This window comes from Scyliorhinus canicula, unplaced genomic scaffold (genome assembly GCF_902713615.1).
Source record: "Scyliorhinus canicula unplaced genomic scaffold, sScyCan1.1, whole genome shotgun sequence".
Taxonomy (NCBI): domain Eukaryota; kingdom Metazoa; phylum Chordata; class Chondrichthyes; order Carcharhiniformes; family Scyliorhinidae; genus Scyliorhinus; species Scyliorhinus canicula.
This window is the reverse complement of record NW_024055820.1, coordinates 961,225-973,244: the sequence shown is the minus strand read 5'-3', so window position 1 is coordinate 973,244 and position 12,020 is coordinate 961,225.

The window sequence follows — 12,020 nt, the reverse complement described above, 5'->3', positions numbered from 1 at the left end:
TTCGGAGCGCAGCTCCTTCCTCAGGTGAATGGAATGAGGTGAATTCCTCATTCACCTGAGGAAGGAGCTGGCTCCGAAAGCTCGTGTTTGAATCAAACCTGTTGGACTTTAACCTGGTGTTGTAAGACTTCTTACTGTGCTCACCCCAGTCCAACGCCGGCATCTCCACATCATTAAAAAACTCAACAGACTACATTTAACACAAAACAGATGTTTGATTTTTATCCAGAATATATAACTTAGCTGAAGTTTATCAACATCAGCAAAACAGACTCCAATGAATATGGTTTAGACATGAATGTCATTCCCAACAAAATCCAATCATTGTTATTTGTGAACTGGCTGGTGTTTCTGCAGGTTCGATTATTGACGGAATCCCCAGAGTGAACTCACCAGTGTGTCAGCCTGGTGGGTAACTAGTCAATCCCTTCCCACACACACAACATAAAAATGGTCACTCCCCAGTCTGAATGCGCTGATGAATTTCCAACTGTACCTTTGCCCACAGTCCCGACATTTCCACGTTTTTCCCCCCGATTGAACACGCTAGTGTTTCTGAGTTTATGAATTAGCAAATCCCATTTTACACATAGAGCAGGTGAATGGTCTCTCCTCAGTGTGAATCCGCTGGTGTTTCTGTAGGTTTAATGACTGAGTGAATTCCTTCCCACACTCGGAGCAGATAAATGGTCTCGCCCTGGTGTGACTCCGCTGTTGTTTCCGGAGTGTGAATGAATCAGCAAATCCCTATTTAGACCCAGTGCAGGTGGACGGTCTCTCCCCATTGTGAACCCGCTGGTGTTGCCGTAAGTTGGATGAATCAGCAAATCCCTTTTTACACACAGTGCAGGTGAATGGTCTCTCCCCAGTGTGAAGTCGCTGGTGTGTCTTCGGGGTGGATGACTGTGTGAATCCCTTCCCACACTGAGAGCAGGTGAACGGTTTCTTCCCAGTGTGAACCCGTTGGTGTGTCAGCAGGTGGGATGAAGTGGTGAATCCCTTCCCACACTTGGAGCAGGTGAACGGTCTCTCCCCATTGTGAACCCGCTGGTGTTGCCGTAAGTTGGATGAATCAGCAAATCCCTTTGCACACACAGTGCAGGTGAACGGCCTCTCTCCTGTGTGATGGCGCCGATGAAGTTTCAGGTGAGATGGGTAAGTGAATCCCTTCCCACAGTCCTCACATTTCCACGGTTTCTCCCCAGTCTCACTACACTTATGTTTTGACAGGTCAGATGATCTGCTGAATCCTCGTCCACACTCAGAACATGTGTACGGTTTTTCCCCACTGTGAACGATACTTTTTCCTTTCATTTTTAAACTTTGATGATGTTCTGATGATATACGGGCGATGGTAAATTGTGAGGCTCCGTGCGATCTTGATGTGATGTTGGTTTGAGTTTCCCAAATGCAAATCCTTTGAACCTCCTGTGAAATTGATTGAAAACAGAAAATAAGGAGTGAGAGAGAACCAGAAAAACACAAAGGCAGGTGTGAAATTGAGCTGAATGATTCTGGTCATTTGTGGGGCCGGCACTGGGAAAAACCGACCATGAAAACTGCTGGATTGTTGTAAAAACTCAACTGGTTCACAGATGTCCTTCAGGGAAGGGAAGCTGCCAAACTGGAGTCCCACTCACTCACTCATCACCCCTATGCTCACTGACCTACATTGGGACTCAGCTAAGCAACATCTGAATGGAACATTCGCATCCCTGTTTGCAAATCTTGCTCTTTACTATTTCCAGCTACACAGGTGTTTAATTCTTCAACCGCAGTTCAAACATAAATACTTACATTCAGGTCCTGATTAACTGAGTACCTGCCAGATTTTGATGTCAATCTTGGTTTTCCAGAGGGGGGTGGGGGAGGGGGAGAGAGCGAGAGAAAGAGAGAGAAGGGATTTTATATGTCGACAGGTGGTTGTCCTTCTTCCCACAGACATTTTGCATTGTTTTCCAAGGGTCACACCAGCCCCAGAGACATGGAACCCCTCACAGGTAACAGAGCAGAGCACTAAAAGCTCAAAGGTATTGATAAATGCTCAGACATACTTAGCTGTGAAACAGTTTCACTGTTTTCCATATTAAAATCTCCCACTGTTGCCTGCAGCTGGAAAGATATCAGAAGCTCTGTAGTCGGAGGAAAAAGCTCCCACTTGAGGAGAACGGGGATGATGTCACCATGCAATTGGAGGTGCCTGATGACATCACAGACAGGAAGACAGAGCATCTGGATCTGTGCAAACCAGTGGTCACCACACATTATGGAGGATGTGATGGTCCTTGAGAGAGTGCAGGGGAAACTTACCAGAATAGTTCCAGGAATGAGGGATTTGAGTAGCAATGTTAGGTTGGAGAAACTGTGGTTGTTCTTCTTGGAGCAAAGGAGAATGATAGAGGTGTTCAAGTTTCTGATTGGTCTCAGTAAAGTAGCTAAAGAAATGTTGCTTCTACCAGCCGATTGTAAAAGGATTTCAGGACACAGATTTAAGATTTGGAGCAAGAGCTACAGGGTGATATAAGAAAGAAATTTTGCAGTGAGTGGTAATGACTTGGAGTTCAATGCTTACGCTGAATGTGCAATAATATCCAGGACCTGATGAATCGAGTGATGCTGTCAGCGTTTGATGTCAGGTTTTGTTTATGTTTTCTGTCTGCAAATCCTTTTCTAATACCCTGAAAATGAAAGTAACAAAAGCCATCTCTGTCAGTCCAAAATCGAAATTCAACTGGACCTGGGTCCAGTTTCATGTGCACCACTAGAGATTACCCTCAAAACCTCTTTCCAGTAATCCTCCAGCTTTGGACAGGACCAAAGCGTTTGAACGTGGTTTGAGCATACTAGGGAACAAGCAATTCTGGATTTGGTGATGTGTAAAGTCAGCAGAGGACAACTAAAAAAGCAATAAGGGGCGAGAAGATGAAATATGAGTGCAAGCTACCTAGTAATATAAAAGAAGATAGGAAGAGTATTTTTTTATATATATAAACGGTATATACATACCTTTCAATATTTAAAAGATAAGAATGTGGCAAAAATAGACATTGGACCACTGGAAAATGTAACAGAAGTAATAATAACAAACAAAATAAATAACAGAAGAACTGAATAGTTACTTTGCATCAGTTTTCACTGTGGAGTACACCTATAAGACCATAAGACATAGGAGTGGAAGTAAGGCCATTCGGCCCATCGAGTCCACTCCACCATTCAATCATGGTTGATTTCAACTCCATTTACCCGCTCTCTCCCCATAGCCCTTAATTCCTCGAGAAATCAAGAATTTATCAATTTCTGTCTTAAAGACACTCAATGTCCTGGCCTCCACCGCCCTCTGTGGCAATGAATTCCACAGACCTACCACTCTCTGGCTGAAGAAATTTCTCCTCATCTCTGTTCTAAAGTGACTCCCTTTTATTCTAAGGCTGTGCCCCCGCGTCCTAGTCTCCCCATCTAATGGAAACAACTTCCCTACGTCCATCCTATCCAAGCCATTCATTATCTTGTACGTTTCTATTAGATCTCCCCTCAACCTCCTAAACTCCAATGAATATAATCCCACGATCCTCAGACGTTCATCGTATGTTAGGCCTACCATTCCTGGGATCATCCGTGTGAATCTCCGCTGGACCCGCTCCAGTGCCAGTATGTCCTTCCTGAGGTATGGGGCCCAAAATTGCTCACAGTATTCTAAATGGGGCCTAACTAGTGCTTTATAAAGCTTCAGAAGTACATCCCTGCTTTTATATTCCAAGCCTCTTGAGATAAATGACAACATTACATTTGCTTTCTTAATTACGGACTCAACCTGCAAGTTTACCTTTAGAGAATCCTGGACTAGGACTCCCAAGTCCCTTTGCACTTTAGCATTATGAATTTTGTCACCGTTTAGAAAATAGTCCCTGCCTCTATTCTTTTTTCCAAAGTGCAAGACCTCACACTTGCCCACGTTGAATTTCATCAGCCACTTCTTGGACCATTCTCCTAAACTGTCTAAATCTTTCTGCAGCCTCCCCACCTCCTCAATACTACCTGCCCCTCCACCTATCTTTGTATCATTGACCTGTGGAATGTCAGAGCTGCAGGAGAATCAGAGGGCAGAGGTGAGCGCAGTGGTCATCGCTAAGGAGATGTTCTCAGTAAACTGAAAGGTCCGAAGGTGGATAAATCACCTGGACCGGATGGACTACACCCCAGGGTTCTAAAAGAGATAGCTCAAGAGATTGTGGAGGCATTGGTGGTGATCTTTCAGGAATCACTGGAGACAGGAAGGGTCCCAGAGGACTGGATAGTCGCTAATGTAACACTGCTGTTTAAGAAGGGAGGGAGGCAGAAGATGGGAATTTATAGGCCGGTTAGCCCAACTTCGGTAATTGGTAATATTTTAGAGTCCATTATTAAGGATGAGATCGTAGAATTCTTGGAAGTGCATGATAAAATAGGACTGAGTCAACCCGGTTTTGTCAAAGGGAGGTCATGTATGGTAGCATTGTGGATAGCACAAACGCTTCACAGCTCCAGGGTCCCAGGTTAGATTCCCAGCTTGGGTCACTGTCTGCACATCCTCCCCGTGGGTGATTGGGTTTCCTCCGGGTGCTCTGGTTTTCACCCACAGTCCTAATATGTGCGGGTTAGGTGGATTGGCCATGATAAATTGCCCTTAGTGTTGGGTGGGGTTACTGGGTTATGGGGACAGGGTGGAGGTGTTGATCTTGGGTAGGGTGCTCTTTCCACGAGCCGGTGCAGACTCAATGGGCCGAATGGCCTCCTTCTGCACTGTAAATTCTACGATGATGATGACACAGCGGGGAATCGAACCTGGTACCCTGGGGCTGTGAAGTCACAGTACTATCCACTTATGGTACCGTGCTGCCCACGTCAGACTACCATCTTCCTACAGATACTGCCAGACCTGCTGAGACTTTCCAGCATTTTCTCTTTCGTTTCAGATTCCAGCACCCGCAGTAATTTGTATTTATTCAGATTTATGCTGTTGGGGTGAAGAGTGGGGGCGAGGGGGGGGGGGGGGTAGTGGATCATTGGGGCTGGCGAGAGGTGAAGATTGACAAAGATGTCTTAGATGGAAAGACAAAGGGAATGTAAATGACAGTGATCAAGGCTAAAAAGGCTGTTAATAGTGGTGCATTCAGATATTAGAATGTGTTAATGGCAGAACAAAGGTAAGCAGCGTGTCAAAGGACAGTAGGAATAGGGAGCTGTGGGGTGTTAAAGGGAAAACAGATCAGTGGAAGGTGGTGAAGGGGGAGGAGAGATTTCAGTCTGAAGTTGTTGAACTGAAGGTTAAGTCCGCAAGGCTGTAATCGGTTCCTTGGCTTTGTGCTGAGCTACATGGGATCACTGCAGTAGGCCAAGATCAGACATGTGGACATGAGAGCAGGACAGCGAGTTGAAATAACAAGCGACAGGAGAGTCTGCCACCAGCTTGTCGATGGAGCGAAGGTGTTTTCAAAAGCGGTCACACAGTCGGCATTTAGTCTCTCCAATGCAGAGTAGATGGCATTGGGATCAGCAAATGCAACAGGCCAGATTGAAGGCTGTCTTATAGTAATGTGTACTCAAAAGGACAGACACAAACAATACTGTAACTGACTTAAAGGAAATGCCAGAGACTTAACTGGACCAGCTTTGGGAAAGAAAAAACGGTCTTCCTCATGGAGAAACAGGAAAAGCCACTCAGCGAGATGTGGAAATCCAGGCTCAGTGTGGATTTGCTGTCAGCACTCCTTTCTTATACATGAACGGGATTTAGGCTGCAGAATGTTACACACCCAGAACAAAGATGGTCAAATATAATGAAGATATCTTAAGTCTCTGACCTGTGACTTAGAGGCTTAACTGAAAAAAGCTTTGAGAAAGAATAAACGGTCTTCCTGATGGAGAAACAGGAAAAGCCACTGTGGGAATCCAGGCTCAATGTTGATTTGCAATTACCCCTCCTTTCTTATACATGAAGGGTATTTAGGCTGCAGCATGTTACACACCAAAACACAAAGAGGTCAAATATAATTAACATATCATTCTTAAATCTCTGACCTGTGAAGATATTTGATTGTGTTTAAAAGCTGACTGTGGTCAATCTCACAATGAACACAAGAGCACTTGTATTACCCAGTGACACGATTTAGTTTCTCTGTCAGTCACGTTTGCTGTTTTATATTTTTGTTCTATATTTCAGAGTCTCGATTTCAAATCAGGACATTACTTTCAAATCATAATATGTTTGGAGTAATGGAACATTTCAAAAAATAAATTTAGAATACCCAATTCATTTTCCCAATTAAGGGGCAATTTAGCATGGCCAATCCACCTACCCTGCACATGGGGGTGAAACCCACGCAAACAAGGGGAGAATGCGTGAACTCCAGACCCTGCGCCGAGAGGCAGCTGGGCTACCACGGCGCCACCATGCTGCCCTGAGTAATGGAACATTACATGATTGAGCAGAAAGCATCTGTGGGGGCAGCACGGTAGCGTTGTGGACAGCACAATTTCTTCACAGCTCCAGAGACCCAGGTTCGATTCCGGCTTGGGGCACTGTCTGTGTGGAGTCTGCACAACCTCCGCGTGGGTTTCCTCCGGGTGCTCCGGTTTCCTCCCACAGTCCAAAGATGTGCAGGTTAGGTGGATTGGCCATGATAAATAGCCCTTAGTGTCCAAAATTGTCCTTAGTGTTGGGTGGGGTTACTGGGTTATGGGGAGGCTGGTACAGGAATCGAACCGTGCTGCTGGCCTGCTTTAAAAGCCAATGATTTAGCCGAGTGAACTAAACCAGCTATTTTGTAGTCTTGTCAATTGAGCCATCTGCGTACTGCCCAGGTTCCTCTTCCTGTTTAGATCCATTCCGATCTACATCCCCAAGGCCTTTTTCAAAGCGCTGGACAAACTTATCATGGCGTTCGTATGGGGGGGTAAAAATGCTAGGATCCCAAAGAAGGTCCTACAAAAAACAAAATCCAGGGGGGGGCTAGCCCTCCCGAATCTACAATTCTACCACTGGGCGGCAACAGCCGAGCGAGTAAGGGGATGGATCCAGGAGCCAGAAGCCGAGTGGGTGTGTGCGGAGGAGGCCTCCTGCATGGGAACCTCCCTCCGGGCCCTCGCCACGGCAGCACTCCCATCCCCACCCAAAAAACACTCCAGCAGCCCAGTGGTGACAGCCACCCTCCAATCCTGGAACCAACTACGGCAGCAATTTGGCCTGTACAAAATGTCGGACAAGGCTCCCATCTGCAACAACCATAGGTTCAAACCAGCACTGACTGACGCCACCTTCAAAAGGTGGAGACAGGACGGGGGGACACTGACAGTCAGGGACGACAGGATCGCAACACTGGACGAACTGACAGAGAAATTTGGGGGGAACGAGCTACGGTACCTGCAGCTCAAAAACTTCCTACGAAAGTAGACAAGGACATACCCACAACCGCCACGACAGACACTACTGGAAGACCTACTGGACGCAAGTATCCTAGAGAAAGGGAACTGTAGTGACATGTATGGCCGACTGGTAGATAGGGACGACACCGTACTGGACGCAACAAGAAGGAAATGGGAGGACGACCTGGGGATGGAGATAGGGTGGGGACTCTGGAGCGAAGCACTGCATAGGGTCAACTCCACCTCCACGTCCGCAAGGCTCAGCCTGACGCAACTAAAAGTGGTACATAGAGCCCACTTAACGAGAAACCGTATGAGTAGGTTCTTCCCGGAGGTGGAGGACAGATGCGAGCAGTGCCAAAGAGGCCCGGCCAACCACGCCCACATGTTCTGGTCTTGCCCCAGACTTGTGGAGTACTGGACAGCCTTCTTCGGGGCTATGTCCAAAGTGGTGGGGGTGAGGGTGGAGCCATGCCCGATAGTGGCGGTCTTCGGGGTTTCAGACCAGCCAGATCTATTCCTGGGGAGGAGGGCGGACGCCCTTGCCTTTGCCTCCCTGATTGCCCGCCGTAGAATCCTGTTTGGCTGACGGTCAGCAGCACCGCCCAGAGCTGCAGACTGGCTGTCCGACCTCTCGGAATCTCTCCAAATGGAGAAAATCAAATTCGCCATCCGAGGGTCGGACGACGGCTTCCACAGAACGTGGGAGCCATTCATACAACTGTTCCGGGACCTGTTTGTGGCCAACGTACAAGAGGAAGAATAGTCGGGTGGCCAAGAATCAGGGGAAAATGGACGGGAATCGGGGGAGGGTAGCCGGGGCGGGGGGGGGGGGGGGGAGGGGGGGGGGGGGGGGTTACGGGCTCGTTATGGGGGTTTGCTGGCAAGCCAAGGCCCAAAACCAAACTATAAATAAATGCCTATAAACATGTGCCTCGGCCATATTGGGGAATGTAAAATATGTATGCTGGCTAAAGGGGGCGGCCACAATTGTTGTTATGAAGATGCTTACCTGTAAATATTCATGCTAAATTTTTGTGTTTTCTTTTTTTTCTCTCTAATAATTTGTAATTTGTCATATATAAAATATGAAAACTCAATAAAAAACATTTATAAAAAAAAAATATTGAGCCATCTGCTGGGGTTCAATCCCAGCTCTGGGTCACTGTCCGTGTGGAGTTTGCACATTCTCCGCGTGTTTGCATGGGTTTCGGTCCCACTACCCAAAAATGTGCAGAATAGGTGGATTGGCCATGCTAAATTGCCCCTTAATTGGAAAAAATGAATTGGGTACTCTAAATTCGGTATTCCTAAATTTATCTTTAAAATTTGAGACATCTGTCTCATTTAGTGTGAGGAAAGTTTGCACAAACTAATTTTGAAACTGAATATTACCGGAATATTCAGGACGCAATGAGAAGAAAAAAGATGTTCCCATTTTAACACAGTTCACATATTAGCAGTTTGTTCATGTACAACTGAATTTAATGGGTTTACAGATGCAGATGAACAAATTTAATCACCATTTCAAACATGTCTAAATGTACAATAAAAGCAACTTACTGTGGATGCTGGAATCTGAATCAGAAACACAAATACTGGACCCTCTCAGCAGGGCTGGCAGCCTCTGTGGAGAGAGATGGCAGCTGCCGTTCCGAGTCTGGGTGACTCTTTGTCTAAACTGGAGAACTGGAAATCGGGTCAGATTTATACTGTCGGGAGGGGGAGGGCAACATTGGGGCTGAATAGGGGGCCAGCGATAGGTGGAGGATGACTAAGATGCCTTGGAAGGAAAGACAAAGGGAATGAAAAAGGCGGTGATCAAGGCTAAGAAAGGTGCTGATGACGCATTAAGAGATGAGAATGTGTTAATGGGAGAATAAAGGTAAGCAGGGAGCCAAAGGACAGGAGGAACAGGGAGCAGATTGCTCAGGTGGGGGGGGGGGGGGGGGGGAGGGGGAGGCAATGGTGAGGGAAATTTCCCTTATTCGAAACATTATTGACCTCACTTGTCTAATTTGCAGATGAGTTGTATCCTTGCTATTTGTTGTTCAATAGTTAAGCGAATGCATTACCTTACACCCGTAAAGTTTCAACTGATACCCTGCAAAATACTCAGTGATGGAGACTGGCAGGAATCGCAGTCAGAGTTCACACGTGTTAATTCTGAATGCTTTTCTAATGTGCTGTGATAGTTGATGATTATAATGTCGGATCGATTTCTCCTCCACTTGTCTAAGTTTTCAGTTGGATAGCACTCTGACAATAGAAGGTCCTTCAGTGCAATGAGGACGCACAGTTTACTATTCTCGGTCAGTGCGCTAAGCGCTGTCCCCTGTTTCTGTGGTGTAGAGATTATCATGTTAGCTTTACAACATAAAGGCCCTCGGTTTAAACCCGCATAGAAACATTATCAACCCCCATTCATTTCCGTGTGTGGAAAAGTTACATGATTGTCATTTTCATTATTCATTTACACCCATCCTGAATTGCCCTTGAATTGAGTCGCTGAGTGAATCTGCCGTGTGGAACCCCGGTCCCCAGAGCTTCAGCCTGGTTCTCTGCTTTACTGGTCCAGAGCCAGTTACACTATTCACCCACCAGCCACTCCCCCAGTGAATCCACTGTCCAATATTACCTGGTCCAGAGCCAGTTACACTATTCACCCACCAGCCACTCCCCCAGTGAATCCACTGTCCAATATTACCTGGTCCAGAGCCAGTTACACTATTCACCCACCAGCCACTCCCCCAGTGAATCCACTGTCCAATATTACCTGGTCCAGAGCCAGTTACACTATTCACCCACCAGCCACTCCCCCAGTGAATCCACTGTCCAATATTACCTGGTCCAGAGCCAGTTACACTATCCACCCACCAGCCCCTCCCCCAGTGAATCCACTGTCCAATATTACCTGAATATAATAACTTTCAAGCATGTGTCATTCGCTCTGACATGTACCTCAAAATACATTCAGGATTAGCTGAAAATTGCCGGCACACTGAGCAGAAACACAGATGCTCCTATTTTGACTCGGCACAAATATCAACAGTTTGTTCAATGGCGACAAATGCAGGTCAGAGGCTGGGAATCCTGCAGCGAGTAACTCACCTCCTAACCCCACAAAACCTGACCACCGTCTACAAGGCACAAGTCAGGAGTGTGATGAAATACTCTCCACTTGCCTGGATGGGTGCAGGAACTCACCAAAGGCATCTCAGACAGCACTTTTCAAACCCAAGACCCCGACACCCTGAAAGTTTCCTTCCCAGCCACTCCCCATCCTGACCATTTTCACAGTAACCTCATTGCATTGTTAATGTAAGACTACTTGTGACAATAATTAAGATTATTATTACTTGGAAATATATTGGTTGTGCCTTCACTGTCACTGGGACATAATCCTGGAAGTCCCTCCCTAACAGCACTGTAGGTGTACCTACACCAATGGACTGCAGCGGTTTAGGAAGACAGCTCACCATCACCTTCTCAAGGGCAAAGTGTTCTGGGCAATAAATCTTGGCCTCGCCAGTGATATTCACATCCTCGAATGAATAAAATGAAACAGACACACAGCTGCCTGAATCCACCATCATGGGGTCACCTGGATTAGTGAATAGAGATAAGGGAATGTCCACTCACATAGTCAAGCTTTTTGAAAATATCTCGATTTTCTCGGGAACGTATTGGCTCTCTACAGTGTGAGCTCAGCTTCTCAAACCAAACCCAACGTGAACCGATCCCGCTGTCTGCACCGGAAAGAAATGAACAAAACGTGCTGCTGGCCAATAAGAAACAACATCAAAGGGCTCGTCTGGGGTTTGAACCCGGAACCTCTCACATTTTCATGCAGTACAAACCCCGAAGCGAGAATATTACCCCTAGACCAACGAGCCGGTAGAATGGTATTTTTATCGCCATCCACAACCACTCAAATATCTGCAGAAAATGCTGGGAAATCTCAGGCAGTCAGGCAGCTTTTGTGGACAGGGAAACAAAAATCTTCTTTCACCTCCTTGACCCTCCATTGAAACCGGGAAAGGTTAGAAATGTTGAAAATTAGAAGCAAGTGAAATCCCGGAGGGAGGAAACAGAGCCACAGGAACAATCAGGAGAGATTAAATGAGAAAAGGCCTTGGCTTCCCTGGCCACAGGCTGAGTTTAGCATCAATTCAGAGAATGATTACACCACAGATTCAGGCCATTCGGGCTGCTGTCTGTGCCAGCTCTCTGTTAGCGCAATGGAAGAAACAAAGAAACAATAGATATGTCTGGAGGAGCTATCGATGGCAGATTGATCAACAACTGCCGCCCGGACACAAAGAACAAGCGGAAACAAGATTGAAACCCAAATCTGCGATGGAAGGACACACAAAATGGGTGCAGCATTTACAGTGTGAAACTGCTGAACACACACTGAGTGTGAAAGCTGTATTGAGCCCAGTGGAAAGATGCGCTGCTGTTCCTCGAGTGTTTGTTGAGATTCTTTCGAACTCTGCACATGTGCTGTATCATTCTAGAAAACAGAATATTCAGTTTCACAGAAGCTTATTTCGTATGTTTGCATGATGGCAATGTGGAATTCGAAACACAAACAGACCAGCCATGGTCTCAGTGAA